At 39.6% G+C, this 17,767-nt stretch overlaps 1 protein-coding gene across 19 annotated transcripts in view; it reads right to left on the bottom strand.

Annotated features, from left to right (window-relative positions):
* Zbtb20 (zinc finger and BTB domain containing 20) overlaps positions 1–17,767 on the bottom strand; it is a 786,974-nt gene that overhangs the window by 134,162 nt on the left and 635,045 nt on the right. For 4 of the 19 annotated variants that reach the window (XM_052740713.1, XM_052740719.1, XM_052740721.1 and 1 more), the window contains exon 1: positions 4,347–4,912. The exons of 14 other annotated variants lie outside the window; for them this stretch is intronic. The gene's annotated coding sequence lies outside the window, so the exon portion shown is untranslated. Of the gene's footprint in view, positions 1–39; positions 1,811–4,346; positions 4,913–17,767 lie in introns of those variants that run through there. One more of the 19 variants, XM_052740715.1, reaches the window with a different exon arrangement.

The raw sequence follows: 17,767 nt of genomic DNA, 5'->3' as shown, positions 1-17,767 counted from the left end.
GTCTCACAAACAAATTTCCTCAAACAAAGCAAAACTCACATTTCTTATCCACGCCAAGTTTAACGTTCTGAGACAGAGCTGTTTTGGAGTTTTCCGTTGGGGGAAAAAGGTTTTTAAAAAAAATTTTTTTTTGAGTCGAAGGAGAATAGTTCTCCCTTCCCTTTTGGGTACCCTTAAAGGGGTGGAATAAATTTCTCTTCAAGTTTCAACAAAATTCACCGTTGGTTATGAAAAGACATAGCACAGAAAAGGTTCATGAAAAATAATTTCAGAGTAAGTAACAAGAAACTAAAAACTACAGGTCTAAAGCATGTAGCAGTCACCTGAACCTTTAAGGCAGTCTTGTGTTGTTAACACAAACACACCCCCACACAATCAGGATCTAGTATGTTCTGTATGGCAAGAATAATGTATAGACAACCTTTATGCATATCGAGAGAAGTTATGCTTTTTTTTTTCTAACTAAAATCTGAACTCTTCAAAACTAAAAAAGAAAAGCATCGAATTTTAGGTCAAATCCAGCAATAATTGTCAGTATAACTGTTTTATACAGCTGTCGTGGAAAGGTAGCCGGTCGACCACACATTGGTCAGTTAAATTTTGAGATACACAAAATAAAAATTTGATTGAGTTAAGGTTTTAAAAGTACTAATTGTAGCAGGAATGCCTGCCTGCCTCTCTCCTGTTTGGGAATTTCTCCTTCTCTGCCTTGAATGCCCTAAATATCCCATTTACCATCTCTCACCAAACCCCGAACCAACAGCCCACAGATCTCAAAGACCTTATTTAAACCTCTTACTTAATTCTTAAGTCTCGGAATGGATTGCAACTTCTGCTCCACTTTCCAGGGGTGCTCAGCTGGCCTCACAAAAGCCCCACAGACATACCCTTAACTACCTCTGATGTTTGCTGAACAGAGGGTGCCGGGGTGGGGGCAAAATCAAGAATTGAACAAAAGTTGATTAAAGTGAAACTAGGTACAGATTTGAAGAAGTCGCCTCTACTTTTATTCCGCTCTCAACTCCACACAGGTGTTTCCTAACTCACACTGCTGTGCACGCTGCTGAGGAGGAGGAGGAGGAGGGAGCCTGAAGGTGAGGGAGGAGGAGGGAGCCTGAGGTGAGGGAGGAGTGGGCCAAGGTCTGACCAGCAGACATTTAGGAGCTGCAGTCTCCTGTGTTAATGGATGTGTTTAAAAACGGACCCCCCAAAAAAAGCAGCCCAGAATGAGGTTTCTTTTTGGCAAGTGATTAAACCACTATACTGAAATAATTAAAGCTTTGTCCTTAAATAAAGCATCAGATCAACAGAACAAAAACAAAGATAAAAATTGCACACACATATGCATGCATGCACACACACTCTGACACACATACACAAAACTAGCGGGTGAAGGGAGAAGGAAATTAAATAAAAGAAAACAAACAGAGTCCTAACAGGCCATTCTCCAAAAAGAAATCTAAATAAAAAGTCATATGATATCTGATAGTGCAGGACACGTCGCCAAGAACCAGAGCGGATTGCCTCCAGGAAGAAAGGGCCAGTGTATTCCAGCTCAAAGAGCTTTTCTTTCCTCCTCCTCTATTTTTTTCCCCTTTCTCCTCGACTGTGAATGTTCCTCTCAGGTCAGATCTAGGAAGAAGCCCAGAGTGACAGCTATCACCTTTCACTGTACTCTGCCGGCACAGCTAGCTGATGGGAGCTGCCTGCCTTGGATCAAGGGGAGCCACGCTGCTCTCAGCAACAGCCTCTTCTAGTCCTTCTGTCCCTATGAGAAAACACTCCGGTCACATCAAAAACCAGAGAGGGAGAGAGGAAGGGTGGGGAGAAGAGAGACACACACAACCCAAAATATGCAGGTATAACAGCTGCAGCAACAAGAGGGTTCAGGAAAAAAAAAAAAAGAAAGAAAGAAAAAAAAAGAAAAAGAAATCAAGTCTCTGTATGGGGGTGGGAGGGAGGAAAAAATTCTCAAACCTCTTGCTTTCAATCTAAAACTTTTTAAAGACAAAGTTGCTTTTATTTTTGATGGCTAACTTTCATTTTAGGATCGTTTACCCCTTAAGCACTATTAAAAGCATTAAAAATTCTACAAAAATATAGACATCTGAGTGTAATTCAAGAATTTTCCTCAAGAAAACATGTAACTGTAACAAGTGATCTACCCTAGAAATTTTGGATTTGTCCAAACTTCCCCTACTTCTAGTATCTTTCCGTGAGGTCAAGTGCTAGCTCGGCCACCCAGTGCCAGGTTTAATTTGAGGGTCATTACTGAAGGAGCATAGACATAGAAGGAAGGTTCCCGAAAAGACTCCTTGTTATCAAGTTACTTCAAACACAAGCACTCGGACCTCCCAGCCGGGACGGTTGACTAGTGAGGCGTTGCCCTCTGCCCCAGAAACACTGTGCCCTTAAGAAATCCAGATAGACACGCATTTCATAAATATGGGAAAATGTGTATGTCTGGAGTATTTCTTATAGTTTCCACTCCCAGGGTTAATGAATAGATTCTATTTTTCCATAAATGGGAGGAAGAAAGAAGGAGAGAGTTTCTGAGTCGTGAACAGCTGTAGTAGTTGCTTCCTCTGAGCCACAGTTATGTGCAGTTAGGTGCTCAGCTAATCTGTCTTTTCGGTTTTGGTGGCGCTTCTGGCTATTTACTCTTTGCTCAGTTTAGTGTCAATTATGTACCTTCAAAAGATTACCAAACAACAATCAAAATATACATGCATTAAGAGTAGAACTTTCAGAAAGAAAGCATTTCCTAGGGATTATAATTCAAGGATATCAGTATAAAAATATAAATGTACAGCATGTATTAAAGATAAGACTGTTTACTACACTTTGCACATACAGTTTACATCCTGATTTTTTCTTTTCTTTTGTTAGAGTATTAATTTGAAAATGATAAGAATTTTGGAATGTTTGCTACAAACACAAATTCACAGTGGAAATACACACGCATAGGCAAAACATCAAACAGAATACAAAGCTACGTGGCAATCAGAATTGTTGAAAAACCTCTGTCTAGGCTATATTTTTCTTGAACTAATATAACATAGACTGAACAAGTAATGTCTCTGGGGGTTTGGTCATTTATGTCATAGAAACAAAATATGAAAGGTAAATATCTACCCCCTTACTACCTCTTCTTTTAACTGACAAGTGGCACAAGCGATGCCTTTTAGGCAGATGGATGCAAAAACTTGCGAGATCAAATGAACTGATGTACCCCATTGGTATTTTGGGAGCTCAAATTCCATAATTAACTTTTTGCCCAAGTGGCAAAAGTAGAGGATGTTCTTGTCACTAAATTGATTATTTGATGGACTCCTGCTCTTTCTCCTACAAGATTTCAGGGACACAAAAATGGAAGAGACATGCTAAGAGAGGGTGCCTCCTGAGCAACTTTTACTGTGAGTAGGAAAGAACAGCAGAGTGAGCAGAGGAACAGTTGAATTTAGAAAGATTGGAAGAGGAGAAAAGAGCAACACAGCCAACTTAATTAGCCATTCCTTTTAATTTCTCATGGATATATGTAGGGTGACGGAGAGAAAGATAACTGGGTTTCTTTTGAATGTCTTTGTGTGTTTATAATGTTCTGTTCCTGTCTCTTTCTTTTTCAGGCAAAAAAACTAATAAAAATAGAAAAACATATATCAGACATTAAGCCCCCCCTCCCTTTGTAAAGAACTCTTTGTTCTCCAGTGAAAATGCTGAAAAATCCCCGGGCAGCTACTCCCTGAAACAAGTGCAAAACACTTAGAGGCTTTTGGGCTGGCTGGGAGCCAGGAACCCTCCCGCTGTCTGGTTAGAAGAGGAAAAAAAGAAGAGAGAGGGGAAGAGGGATGGGGGAGAGGGAGAGAGGAAGGGAGGGAGGGAAGGAGAGAGAGAGAGAGAGGGAGAGAGAGAGAGAGAGAGAGAGAGAGAGAGAGAGAGAGAGAGAGAGAGAGAGAAAAGAGGAGAGAGAAATTGGAGCTTCCTTTTAACAGACCCTAGGAAGCAGCGTTTTTTCTTTTTCTTTCTTTTCTTTTCTGTTTTTTTCAAAACTGGCGGTCAAGCGTTAAGTAACTCCCGTCTAAATCCACCTGCTAGAAATGAACTTGGGTACCCCCCAGGGGTGCACAAAGACAGAGAAGACAGTAACACACTCCACACTCTCTCCCACCCGTGTACTGCTTCCATTCTCCCTGCTCCCATACACAAATGCCCACAGCTTCTCACGCCGCCCCTCTTACCCCCCAACAACAAACACAGCAAAATACATGCTCCCTCAGTCTCCTTAAAAAAAAAAAGCCTTTCCACCTCGGTTGCGACACAGTGATAAGGGGTAGAACATCTCATACCTGGTGTGAATGCTAATCAGTCAGGAGTTCTCCTTTTCCCAAGACAGGGAACTGTTTCCTTCCAAATTTATTAGAACCTCCTCCACTGCCTCTTTGAAAAACCTTCTTTGTCACCCTCTCCCAAGTCCCGATACTTCTTTAAAAAAAAAATGGCTTCGGAGCTCCTTCTATTCTTGATATTGATTCTCTCTCTCTCCCCCCACCCCTCCTCCTCTCTCCTGTCTGTGTCTCTTCTGAGTGGTCTATTGATAAGTCCCTGGAGGCACTGGGTCAGCCTGCCCGTAGGAAACCAGACACAATGCACAAATCTCCGAGTGCCATACTGCCATCAGCAAGCAGACCACGTTTAGGAGAGAGAGAGGGAAAAAAAAACAGTAGAGCAAGAGACAGAGAGAGAGAGAGAGAGAGAGAGAGAGAGAGAGAGAGAGAGAGAGAGAGAGCGCAAACGAGGGAGGGAGAGAGAGACTGAGAGAGAGGAAGAGAGAGGGAGGAGAGAGAGAGAGGGGGAGAGACAGAGACACACCGAGAAGGAGAGAGAGCGTGTGAGAAAAAGACTGATTGGAACAGGAGGGAGGGAGAGAGAGAAAGGGAGAGGGAGAGAGAGCGCGAGAGGGAGAGCGACACTGCCAGTCAGGTTAATCATCCCTACTTTAATTAGCTGTTCGGCTTAGACATAAAACAATTGAATTTGAATGATCTGTCAGCAGGCTCGGCTGAACCAGAGGGGAAGCGAATATTACAAAAAGACTGTTGGTGTGTTCTGATAAGCAATACTGCTCGTACTGACAAACCCTCAAAGGGGAACTATTCAAACTTACAACTAAACAAAAAGTGCAGATACAAATGGCACCGGATAGAGGTCTTTTTTAAAAAATGCAGTTTTCTCCCCTAGTTTTGTGAATCGTAGATATTTGTAAGCAGGTGCCAGCGTGTTGGGGGTTTGTGTGTCATGTGTGAAAGTTTATTAACGATGGTCTAGGAGTACAGCAGACAGATGCTGCAGGGAACAAGACAGGTACAGTCAGATGCCGAATCTAGATCTTGGAGGGAGATGGATGCTGGAAAAAGAGGCACCATGGAAAGAGATCAGCACAAAGTCAGTGGGCAGAAAGGCAGACAGATTTTAGGCATGGCACGATCTTATCTAAAAAGGCAAAAGTTCTGATGCAATAATAGGTGCAAAACAGTCCATCCCCCCTCCTCTCCCGGGTGCACTCCAAGGTACAGTTACAATGGATTAATCTTCGTGACAAACAGAGCAGGCTAGGCAGACCACGGCAGACACTGAAGGCGATTTGCAGACTCAGAGAATACAAAGCTGGAGAAAGACCTAGAGATGAACCTCTCCCATCCCTCATTCGGCGAGGGAGGAAACTGAGGCCCAGAAACTCAGAGCAATAAATCACAAAGGCAGTAACTGTGTTAACACTAGAACCCAGAGTTCTAAAAGCCTGGAGACCTGTTTCATGTATCACCAAACTGCTAGAATTCCTTAAAGATTCTGGCCCAACAGATATGAAAATCACCCTTGCCTCCAGGATAACAATATTCCTCCATCTAAAGAATTAGTGCAAAAACCTCCATTTCTCCCCAAATATCTACATCCAAGGGAAATAATTTTTGGTTTGTTTTCTGTTCATTTTCAGAGTATAGCAGACAGATGTAACATTATGAGGTCCCGTCTGAGCAAGGTAGAGCTTGTGCTACATTTTCACGCTAACACAGGGAGTGGATTGATCTGCAAAGACCTCGCCCAGACTTTACAATCTCCTCGGTGAACATCATCTACTATGTGCCACCATGTAAGAAGATGTGGCTTTTAATAAAACACATTTCTAAAATACGGGCACAGTGTGGGTGAAAGAGATTGAGTCTTTCAGTTTATGATAGAGTTTTAAATGACTAATGAGATTTTCTACCTAGATGATTAGCTATGGGCAACTTTTCTGATATATTTCAATTGAAACAAGCCACCAAAAAAGGGGGGCAATTGTATTATTTGCTCATGAATTTGATTACATGTTTTTGGGGACACACGATCACATTTAGAAAGGAGCTCTCTCTTGACAACAGAAAATTGAGGGTGTGTGTTTTAAAAGGAGGGGGTGCTTATAAAAAGAACAGTGCCATCAGATGTTACTGGAGAGATTAAGCCTCTCGTCCTAAAACAAGAATCATGATGTATATAAAAGCAAAAACTGTCAGTCATGCTTCAGTAACGACGGTGCTACTTAGGGTAAAAGAAGAAAATCGAAAGAAATGTCAGGCACCTGGAACCCACTCAAAAGCAAGCACCCGAAAGAAGTCATAGCCCAAGTGATTTAGTTTATTTGCACACTGACCTCTTTACCAATAGCTGCTGTGACTGGCCGGAAATACAAGGTCCACAGCCAGTTTGGAGGTGAGAGAGAGAGAAATTTTAACATTGGGTGATCCTCCTGCAGTCTCAAAGTATATGATGGGGAAGGGCAGGGCAGGGAGGTGTTTACAAATGCATGCCGGCATGCTGTATATGGAGGGCACAAGCTTCACAGCAAACACAGCTTTCTAACATTTCACGAGACACAGCTTTGCTCAAAGCCTCAGTCTTCCCATCTGTGGCAAGTGATGACACTGGCCCAGTTGAAGATAGCAGAGACTAACATAAGGAAAGTACACAGACTTGTAACTACCTGGTAGTTATTGAGGAAGGCTTAATATGGAGGTTAACAAAGCACAATGATGGACTACGGGCGTGCTGAGTGTGCTCCATCCAAAGCCTGGCAGTTCAGATCATGAAAGCAAACAAGAAAGCAAAGACGGAGGATGTAGACTTATATTAGAAAGGGCTAGCAATGGAGATCAGTGAAGTTTAGAACCTTACATTTCTAAAATCTAAACTTACAAGGTGTTAGTTTATCTGAAGGCCACAAAATTTCATTATTCCCAAATTCAAGAACATTTCCTGGCTCACAATAAGGACGACATCCACTATGTTCTGGGACAGTTGCTTTGGACTGAGCACTTCTTTTATAAATTACTGTCACAGCAACACTGTGCATTAGGTACTCAGGTGCCTCCATTTCACAGCAGAGAGACTCAACTACAGTGAGGTCATGAGATCTGCTAAGTTACAGAACTGGAAACAGAGCTAGGATTCAGTGCAGGCAATATGACCCTAAGCCTACATTCTCAGCAACACCGCTAGCCTGGCATCCAGTAGGTTTCACAAACCGGTAGGTTAAATGAACAGTAAATGAATAAAACACATTTAAAAATTTCAGTAGAAAGAATATAAATCTCAGAAGCTTGAGAGTCTGGACTATCTCATCGGTGCCTCTCAGGTGCAGCCCTTGATCAGAAGCCAGGGTGCACATGCCCTGGCACAGTGTTGAGACTGGGTGAGATGAAGACCGCTGACCATGACCACCCAGGACATTTAAGTGTCTGATGGTATTTTTAGCACTTTGAGGGTAGTGTTAGCACACAGGTTATTAATTGGCTTAATTCCAGTTTGGATAATTACATCGTGTCTCTTTAATTTGTCCCCTGACAATGCTATCCTTCACTCTCTGTCACAGACATGCTCTTTTAAGAAGCATATGAACACACACAAACATGTAGTTATATTTAAGGTTTGCATAATCACTTAGGCTGCTGCTTCCCCCCTCCATGCTAAATGGTTAGTATATAGTAGACATGTAATAAATAAATGACTAGGGAAAGGAATAAAAGTCATTATAAAACAAAGATAACTAGTTGAAGCTAGGATTTCTATTTGGCACTCAAACAAACAGATTATTATTTTTCTTTCTTTCTTTTTTAAATAAACAGATTATTAAATCATTTCCTTGGTGACAGGATTCCAATAATATATATGTATTCCAATAATATATAGATTTCATGGATAGATATTTCCAGAGCTAATGACTTGCTTATGATAAAATAATTTCTTTATTCTATGTATTTTTAGCATAAATATATCAATGACATTTCTGATGTTTTTAGATTAGACAAAAGGACTGGGTACTGTATGTACAGCATATAATATAAGTCTCATGTAGAACAGCTGGTAATCTGGGCATTAGACCCTGGCTTTATAAAACCTCCAAATATTTTATAGGAGATAACCTAGTTTAGTAAGTTCAGAAGCTTGACAGTCAAAAGTAGACACACCCCTCTCCTTTTCCCAAAGAACTTTTGGTCTAGGAAAGATTGTCCTGTCCACATAACACCACAAGAAGCTCCCAGAGGCCCACATCTTAGTCACATGCACAAATAAGTAGCTTCATGCATGGTACATTACACTTTACCAGTGCATACCTACATGAATGAATCACCAAATGTAAGGCGTATGGAAAAGAGAAAAAAGGGTTAATTTATTTACTATGCATGAGAGTTTCTAGACCTTTGCTTCTCCAGCTTTTAGTTCAAAATTCCATGCATACTCTGCACATAATAATAAATGCCATAACTCCGAATATGCCAGAATCTGATTTACTTTCAGGCACCTTTCTGGTTCAGTTCTCAAAGTCTTCTTTCTTATAAACTTCCTCCAAACGATTCTTTGTGGTCCTCTGTGAATCATCACTTAAAAGGCAGTGCTTATGGGGTGACCTTAATGCAATAGGGAGATTGTATCAAACCTGTCCTACTTCCTTTTGAGAACCAAAGGTTAATTCCATGACCTTATCTGCAAACAGGCCTAAGTACAATAATAAACAAATAAACAAACAGCCTGTCCTCATTTCTTTGGGACTGCTCAGTGATCTCTCAGTGACTGCCTTCTTGTTAGTCACTAATGCTTTGAGACTGACCTCTGTGGGAACAAGGCCCTTCCATTTTGTTTGGCATATTTAATGTATCGTCTCAAATGACTACTGCTCACACTGGTAGATGACACCGCATTAAAGCTGAAAGTACCAAATATTTTCACAGTTCTCAATACAACATTTTTATCTAGGCCCCAAGTTTCCAGTATATAAAATGGGTATGCATATTACCCTAACACCAGTGATTTAATGCTCTAAATGATATTATTCAGGAGTATACTTAAGAATCAGCCACTGGGTGGTGGTGGTACATCCCTTTAATCCCAGTACTCAGGAGGCAGAGGCAGGCAGAACAGATCTCTGTGAGTTTGAGGCCAACCTGGTCTAAAAAGTGAGTTTCAGGACAGAGAAACAGGAATTTACACAGAAAAAAACCTGTCTCAAAAAAAAAAAAGAAAGAAAAAAAAAGAAAAGAAAAAACCAAACTAAACCAAACCAAACAAATGAGCAAACAAAATTAGTCATGCAAATATTCATACTGTTTATTTTTATAGCCTCACCACTATTTTTACAGAAAGAGGTCCTTAGAGAACATATTCCAAATTTAAACTTAAGTGAATTTTAAATTAGAAGAGAAAGTGGACAACATTCATCCTGAATACTGGAGATGGTAAGCAAGTCCCTAGTTTTAAAATGTAATCCAGTAATATAATAGAAGAAAAGGTCTTCAGTAGGTGCTTTGTTTTCTCTGTAGCCTAGGAAAGCTAAGTTGTAGAGAAGGCTTATCCGATAAGCTTAAGGTCAAACAACTGAAGAAAAGCACCTATTTTGGGACTCAATTCCTCTGTCCCTCTCCATGTTTGCTTTGCTCATACTTTCCGAGCTGTCTTTCGTACCCTTGGCTTCCACAATCCTACTCTCTTGTCTTTTTGGATAAATTCTATTAAAATAAGTCTTAAATTCTGACGCCAAGAAAGGGGTAACTATGCACTTGGTCTTATGACCATACTGCAAAGGAACTGTGCTAGGTGGATTGATGGATAGCCTCACAATACACCCATGTCCTAACTCCCAGAACCTGTAGGTTACCTTATATGGTCAAGGGGGTCTTGTGGATGTGATTAAACCAACACTGTTAAGATGGGGAGATTATCTGGGATTTCCTAGTTCGGCTATAAATACAGTCACAAGTTCTTATAAGAAAGAGGTAGGAGGATCAGTCAGCTGATATGCTGGCAGAAGTTGGAGTTGGAGCTATGCAAGAGAGGGGCCATAAGCCAAGGAGTGCAGAGGTTCTCAAAGACAGAAAGGGCAAGAAGGTGAATTGGCTTCTAGAATCTCCAAAATGAATGAGCTCTAGGAAGACCCTGACTCTAGTGCAGTAAAACAAGTTCAGACTTCTGCTCCCAGAACTGTAATGAGGATAAATACGCATGGTATTAAAGTAGCAGGCTTGTGGTAATTTGTTCTAAAAGCCCAGGAAATTAATACAGGCACCGTCAGCTACATTGGTCTGGATATTATCTTTTGATACAACTAAAATTTCTCAGTTTTTTTTTTAAATTCCCTTTGGCAGATATATTACTTTGTTGGTTCTAACTGGGTTTACGTTACAAGAGCCTTTATCAGTCACAGTGTCTGGCTGACAAAGCACGGGTGAGTCTTTTCTTTCTGCTGTAAGAACTCCCTCCTAGGTTCACACAAAGCCATGTTCTTAAAACATGTCATAAAGGGGTCCACTGAAGATCCATCTAATGACACTTGCTGAGGGATAGCACTCATATTTCCTAGTTATTAACAATAGTAATTCTAGTTAGAAGGAAGCTGAAGCATTTCAGTGTCCAATTCTTCTTTTATGTTTATTTTTATTTATGTATATGTCTCTTTAGTATGCTACATGTGTGCAGGTGCTCAGAGAAGCCACAAGAAGGCACCAGATACCCCTAGAGGTTGTGACTCTCTGACCCTGCCATGTTGGTTTTAGGATCCAAATTTGGGTCCTGTGGAAGAGCAGCAGTACTTTTAAGTTTGGAACTATCTCTCTACCCGTCAGTGTCCAATTTTTGAGTGCCAGAAGGCCTGAACTCTTTCAAAATACTGAAGTCTTTTTTCCCTAGTCCTCACTACTCCATATTTGTTCTATTCTTTCCCAATGGAGGTTAGAAATGGAGAACTAAGCAGCCTAAGGCAGCAAGCATCTCTGGAGCTAACTTCTTTCAGAAAGCCTTGTCTTACTATATACCTGCCATTCAGTTAGTACATTCAGTTGGTCAGTGCTCCTAAAAGAATGCTCCTCAGACCAGTCACATTGGTGTTGGTTAGAAACTTGCTGGAATTATAAATCCTTGGGTCTTACTCTAGCCATGCTCAATCAGACACCCACAGGAAGATGCTGGAGTATCTATATTTTGGCAAGCCCTTTAGGTGACTTTAAAGTGCAGTTGAGAATCACTGTCATTGGGTAAATCTGTGAAGTTCAACAAGGCTGTGAAAAAGCATGATGAAATGTGAGATTATCTGCTAGCCTGGGCATAACTGTGGCTCTAAAACTTGTATGTGACCTTAGACCATGATCTTGATCTTATCACCTATAATATGGAGCAAGTTCTATTTATGCAAAATGACTTACTAAAATCACCAATAATGAAAAATTATAGGTCATAATTATTTATTGTGGAAGAAGTGTCAATTTGGACTGCAAGTGTTCTAGGACCAAGGTGTTGAGGACATCATGGTATTCATATTGACAGAGGCTTTGAGACAGTAACAGTAAAGGCTTAAGAAATTCCAAGTTTTCAGCTGGGCAATGGTGGTGCATGCACATCTTTAATCATGGGCAGAAGGCAGAGGCAGGTGGATCTCTGTGAGTTTGAGGCCATCCTGGTCTACAAAGTGAGTTCCAGGACAGCCAGGGTTACACAGAGAAACCCTGTCAAGTTCCCAGTTTTCAAGTTCCAGTGTTGCCTGGATGTCTGTACACAACTGAAGGATGTGATATTGGGTAACAGAGCCCTGGCACTGTTAGGCTCTAGGACCGAGTACTCAGTTTTTTGTGTTTTTAAATTTCAAATTCCCTATTCACCGGATTGCAGAATTTAGTGACAACTTTGGATTCTGTACTGACAACAAAAGTCTGTGGCTTTTTTTTTTTTGTGGGATTCACAATCACAATTCTTTCTCAATGTCCAGGTCCACTCCATTTAGCAAGATGGTCCATCCTCACTGGTATTTCCAGACAAGATGTTCCCAGAAACCAAACTGATTATGTTCACTTAATTTTTAATGGAAAAAGTATAAATCCTAGAAGGTATGAAGATCCTTTTTAGATACAGAAGTCCACATTCTTCACAGGTTGTAAAGGACCAATATAACGGTATTAGATATAATAATGATTTTCATAGAACATCATAAGGATTTCTTTGGCATCTGAGTAATATAAATTCAGTATTTACAAAGGCCTCTTTGCAGGTGGGAAAAAAACGACCTCATAGAAGATGATGAAGAGTAAAGCCTACATATCACAGAGGTAGTTCCTCTGTGCCTTGCAGGATGGTTGTGGTATGGCAACGTTTCAGTTTGGGTCCCTGTTTCTGCTAAGCCACTCACAATGTTTGAGTTAGTAGAGGCAGCTGCTCCCTTTAAGAACTTTGTGTCCTTAAGTAAGTCATCTGTCCTTTTAAACCTCACACACTATTTGTAAATGCGGATAACATGTGCCTTGGAGAACATCTTGTTCTAAGAATTGAAATGGATGATGTATCCAGAATGCTTTGTGAACTAATGATCTTGATTGGTGTTGCTATTTTAATTACTTACTCTCCAGCAGGAGAGTGAAGGTATGTATAGTACATTGGGAATGGTAGCTTGTATATGTTTTCATATGTTAGTTGCACATACATCCATAGTTTCCTCACTGAACAGTTCTGTCAGATTATAACTAAAGTGATAATTAAGGATGAATTTTCTTTAATTCCCACATGATCTCTCTTTGTTCAGGATCAGTTGCACACTAAACAGACAGTGCTGTAGAATTTATTATAGTTCCATTTTGAACAACTTAGAAAAGATTCCCTAAGTAAGAATAAATTCAGAATTATGAACTTGAAGAAAGCATGACATCCAAAGCTGGTACTAGGGGGTTAAAAATATCTTCAAAGGTCATTCTTTAGTTGCTTAATCCCAAGGATCTATTTAGAAATGTTCATTAGCTGAACAAGTGTTCCTGTAGGAAAGTTTGTACAAAGACACTGGTTCAAGATTTAAAAGAACTGGAACACGCATTCTGCCCCAAAGCAAACAGTTTCTGCTTTAAATGGTCAAATTGCTTAAAGAAATCTGTATTCTGTGTTCAGATGAAAAGCTCCTTCATTAATACTATTTAAGCAGCTATGAGAATGTGGTACCCACTCTGAGTCCTGTAAACAGAAAGGAAATTATAGTATATTTTATTATAAATCATTAATGTAATTGTGCAAAGAATACATTTGAATATCATGAGCTGTTGTTTAAAGGTTTGTGTATTCAATTCTACCTTTTCTGCTGTGCACTCTTAACTAGGGGAACAAGCCCTGACTTACACTCTCTGAGTTTCCTTCTGCCTCCAATGGTGGTTTAGAAAGAACATTTGCTTCTAAACTATCTGCTGTTTAATTGGATTCATTTCTTATTGGCTTTTCTTGGGGGCAATTAATGCACATAAAGTGTCTATAGATAAATGCATCATTATCACTGAAGTGAAAGTTGCAATTCTTAATTTTTTAAAAAACTATGCACTGGCCACTTATTTGTCCCATGTGACACCTAACCTGACTAATTATAGAAGTGAATGGAAAACATGATTCTCTTTTAAAATGCTCACTTTATGTGCAAGATTTTTAGGAATTCAGCTAATGTGTCAAGTACAGACATTCTGCACAATGACGTTGACCGTGAGGTTCTATGTACTGCAATTTTGACTGGAAATATTTTAAGTTAAAGCAAGCTATTCATAAAATTACATAAACATAAATATGCATACTCTGACAGACATACATTTGCACATCCTTAAAATTAATGCAAAGAAAGATAGATTCCTTTCTTCTGCTAGAATACAAATGGTGAAGACTAATGAATGAATAAATAAAGCACCAGGTAGCCAAATCAATGTCTGCTCAATTCTGGTCAAGGAGGTGAAGTGAGGTTTCCTTTTGAGTCAGAGAATGTAGTGGATAAAAAGGACGAGAATAGCTGGGGGGATTTCCCGAGGCCATTGCAGACCAGCTCAGACGCTCTTAAGAGGCTCATTTTCATGAGACTTGGTTGCATTTGTCACACTGCTCTAGGTCCCCTGGAGCATTAAGTGCCACATCACAGCAGAACAAGAACAAGGCTAAATGCAAGAAGGGACACCGTAAGTTTCTTTCCCTTTCAGATCCAAATGGACTGGAGTTTGTAGATATTTTCAAAACTGTTTATTTTTCTGTTTTTCCTTCCCTCCTGAACCTTTATACATCTTCAAATAGGACTAAGTGGGACATATTCTTTTCAATAAAAATCTGAATTCCCTTACTTAAAAAAACTACCATCTGTAAAATTTCATTGGTACAACTATTTCTATAGGTAAAAGACATTTTACAAAAAGAAAAAAAAAAACCTGACCGAACAGTAAGTTTGTTCTAGATTAAGGATTTAGCTACAGTTTGGTACATATTTGTTCTCCATCAGGCTTGGTACATATTAATTGGTACATATTTCAACTTTTCACTATTATATTAAATTATTAATAATTTGAAATTAGTAGCTGGTACAGCCACCATTTTTCTGAAATAGTGCCAGTCATTTCTTCTAAGTTTGTTCCTGACAAAAAGTCTGAAATCTAATTTGTCAAGAAAATAAATGCAAAGGTCAGGAAGAGGACAGCAATGACCACAAGAAGGAAGTCTGGTCTTAGCATGAACAGAGGGCAGAAGCTTGCTCAGTCTTCAGACCAGGAGCGAAAGAGAGACTTACCCCTGCTTTCAGGGGAGACACTGAGTTTCTGTCAGGTTCAATGACTCTACACTGCACAGTGAGAAGGCGGCAGACGTGTGCTTCAAACTAGGCCTGTCTGACAATATTTGGTCTTTCATTTATATCCCGTATCACCAGGAGTTGAAGGTCCCTGCATGGATTATCCACAGGTTTCTTGCTATGAATGGAATAACAGTTAAAGCAATCATTACATAAAAATCCATATGTATTACCTATTAATCATATATGTATAGTTACTATATATGAGCATATTTGAAGTATATATGCCCCATATATGTAAGCCACACATAACTATTTCATGATAGCTATCAGTTATTAGCATTTACAACATGTCAGGTATTATCGTCAATACTTTATACCTATTTGGCTAGATCTAATAACATCTTTACAAGGTATAACTTGCTGTTATCACACACTTTCACAGATGAGATAACAAGGCATTCAACTAGTTAAGTAACACACCTAAGCTCTTGCCTCTTTCTTGGTCTCTTTCTGAGTCTTCACCCTCCACAACTGATGTTTGACTTATTCTTCAGAGTTTTGTTTCCTTATAGGAGATGATCACTGCCTTTTGGTTGGAAGCAAAATCCAAATATTACAGAGCCAACAGTTTACTTTCTAGGGACCAAAAACTTATAGAAAATCCCCATATCTAGAGAAAAGAAAGCACCTAACAAGATATTATGGCCTGAAAAGTAGAGGAGATATTTGGGGCAAGGTGGAATTTCTGTATCATTCAAGTCCTAACATGTATATAAATTCAATTTAATTCAATATATATTTAATGCATGTCTGTTATGAGCAAAGGACCCTACTAGGACCTCATAGCTCCAAAGATGAGTAGGAAGTCAACTCCTTATAGTTAGAATATAACCATCACAGGATTAAAACACAACAGGAAGGGAATCCTAAGAGTTGCCAATACAATTCTGTAGGAGTCAGTACTTGAGGAATACCAAGGAAGGCTAAGTGTGTAAGATGGACTTTGGAATATAGGGAAAACTTCAACAACTGGCAATCAGAAGGATCGGGTTTAGGCCAGGGGTATGAGGTAAGTTATAGCATGAGGAGAGAGAGAAGCACAGTATGTTTGGGATCAACTTGACCAGCTTCTGTGGTACTCAAAGGACAGTAGTCAGCACTGGAGATGCCATGGGCAGAACAATCAGTTGGAAATATTTAGTTTTCTGTAGGAAGGTTCCAGAATCTACAGGACAATATCAGTTTCAGATCCTTACGGAGAAGTTTTGAAAAACTGATTAGAATCCAGGAATACAGAGAGAGGTAAACCTGACATTGGTGGGCAGATGAAGGGGACATGGATGAAACAGCAAGAAGGATCATGAGATGAACTGGTGAACCATGAGAACAGAGGCTGGGAAGCACAGAAGTGAAGAATGCTGCAAGAAATAGAGGTTGGTGGTCAAGAGTCAAGTTTAAACAATGAAGCTGGCACTTTCAGGCATACTTAAGAGCTAGAGCTGTTCTTACTGAATCCACCTTTGGAAAGACTATCTCTTATTCCTTTGTATTCTTTCTCTAGGCTCATGCAGCTACAAAACTATAAACTAAATTTTTAAAAAAAATACTGCATTAAACTATCTGGGAGACAAATAATACTGATGCTATAAGAGCAGTCAGTAAAATTCAAACATTTTATTTTTATTTAAAAGACAACTGAGATTCTTCATATAAAGGTTAAAATTATTCATTGGTGGGAGTGTGAATTTATTTGAATTTTATTCAGCAATTTTTTGATCCTCTCTTATCTGCCAGACATTGTGCTAAGTATTAGGATCAGTAGAATTTCCAGAAACAGTTAGCAGTCTTTTGCCTAGGAGCTTTGCGACTTTACACTGGCATATCTTTGCTGCGGCAAGTTTAGGTTCTGGCCTTTAAGCGTTTGTGTTAAGTTCATCTGTATGTGGAATTTTTCTTTTTCAAGTTTTTTTATTTGTTATTAGGCATTTGAGTAAGTTTTTTTGTGTGTCATCCAAAAGGGCTTCAGAAGAACCAGCAGATTCAAGGCCAGCCCAGGAACTGGGGTTCTTGCTTCGACTGGGTGGCAATGTAGCATGTAGGCGAGCAATAATAATTTTCCCATCATTTAAAACAACTACAGGAATCTTATTTTTTTTTATTGTATCCATGTTTACAGAATAAAAGCAAGGAGGAAAACCAGTTCTGGATGGAGAACTGGAAAACAGCTTCAACCCTGAGTCAAAATGGAGGAAGGAAGCCAAGTGGGACACCTCCAAGAGCTACCCTTGGGCTTTCCTATGAATTTCTGTAGATAAGCACTTTCATCGACACACATGCTTTGCTAACACTGCTGTTACACATCTTTTCAGCCTTTTTGTATATATCGTTCTCCTACAAAACAGAAAAATTGTTGTACACATTGTTTTGTGACCTGCATTCTCTTGAGGCATATATTTAACATCCTGAACGGTATTCTATTTTGTGAATTTATTAATACATAGTAAATCAAACACTATTTGTAGCCATTTTCTTGCCATCTGATTTTCATTATTTTGAACAACACTTTTGTGAGTACCACTGAGCACAGCCTTTGCATTGGTCTTACTTAGTGGGAAAAGTTTGAGAGCTTTAACAGTACTCCAGCCAGGTAAGCAAGGACCATTCACACAACTACCACAA

This window comes from Peromyscus californicus, unplaced genomic scaffold (assembly GCF_007827085.1).
Source record: "Peromyscus californicus insignis strain IS unplaced genomic scaffold, ASM782708v3 Scaffold_16__1_contigs__length_79575227, whole genome shotgun sequence".
Classification (NCBI taxonomy): domain Eukaryota; kingdom Metazoa; phylum Chordata; class Mammalia; order Rodentia; family Cricetidae; genus Peromyscus; species Peromyscus californicus.
The sequence above is the reverse complement of the archived record's forward strand: the minus strand, read 5'-3'. Positions and strand labels throughout refer to the sequence as shown.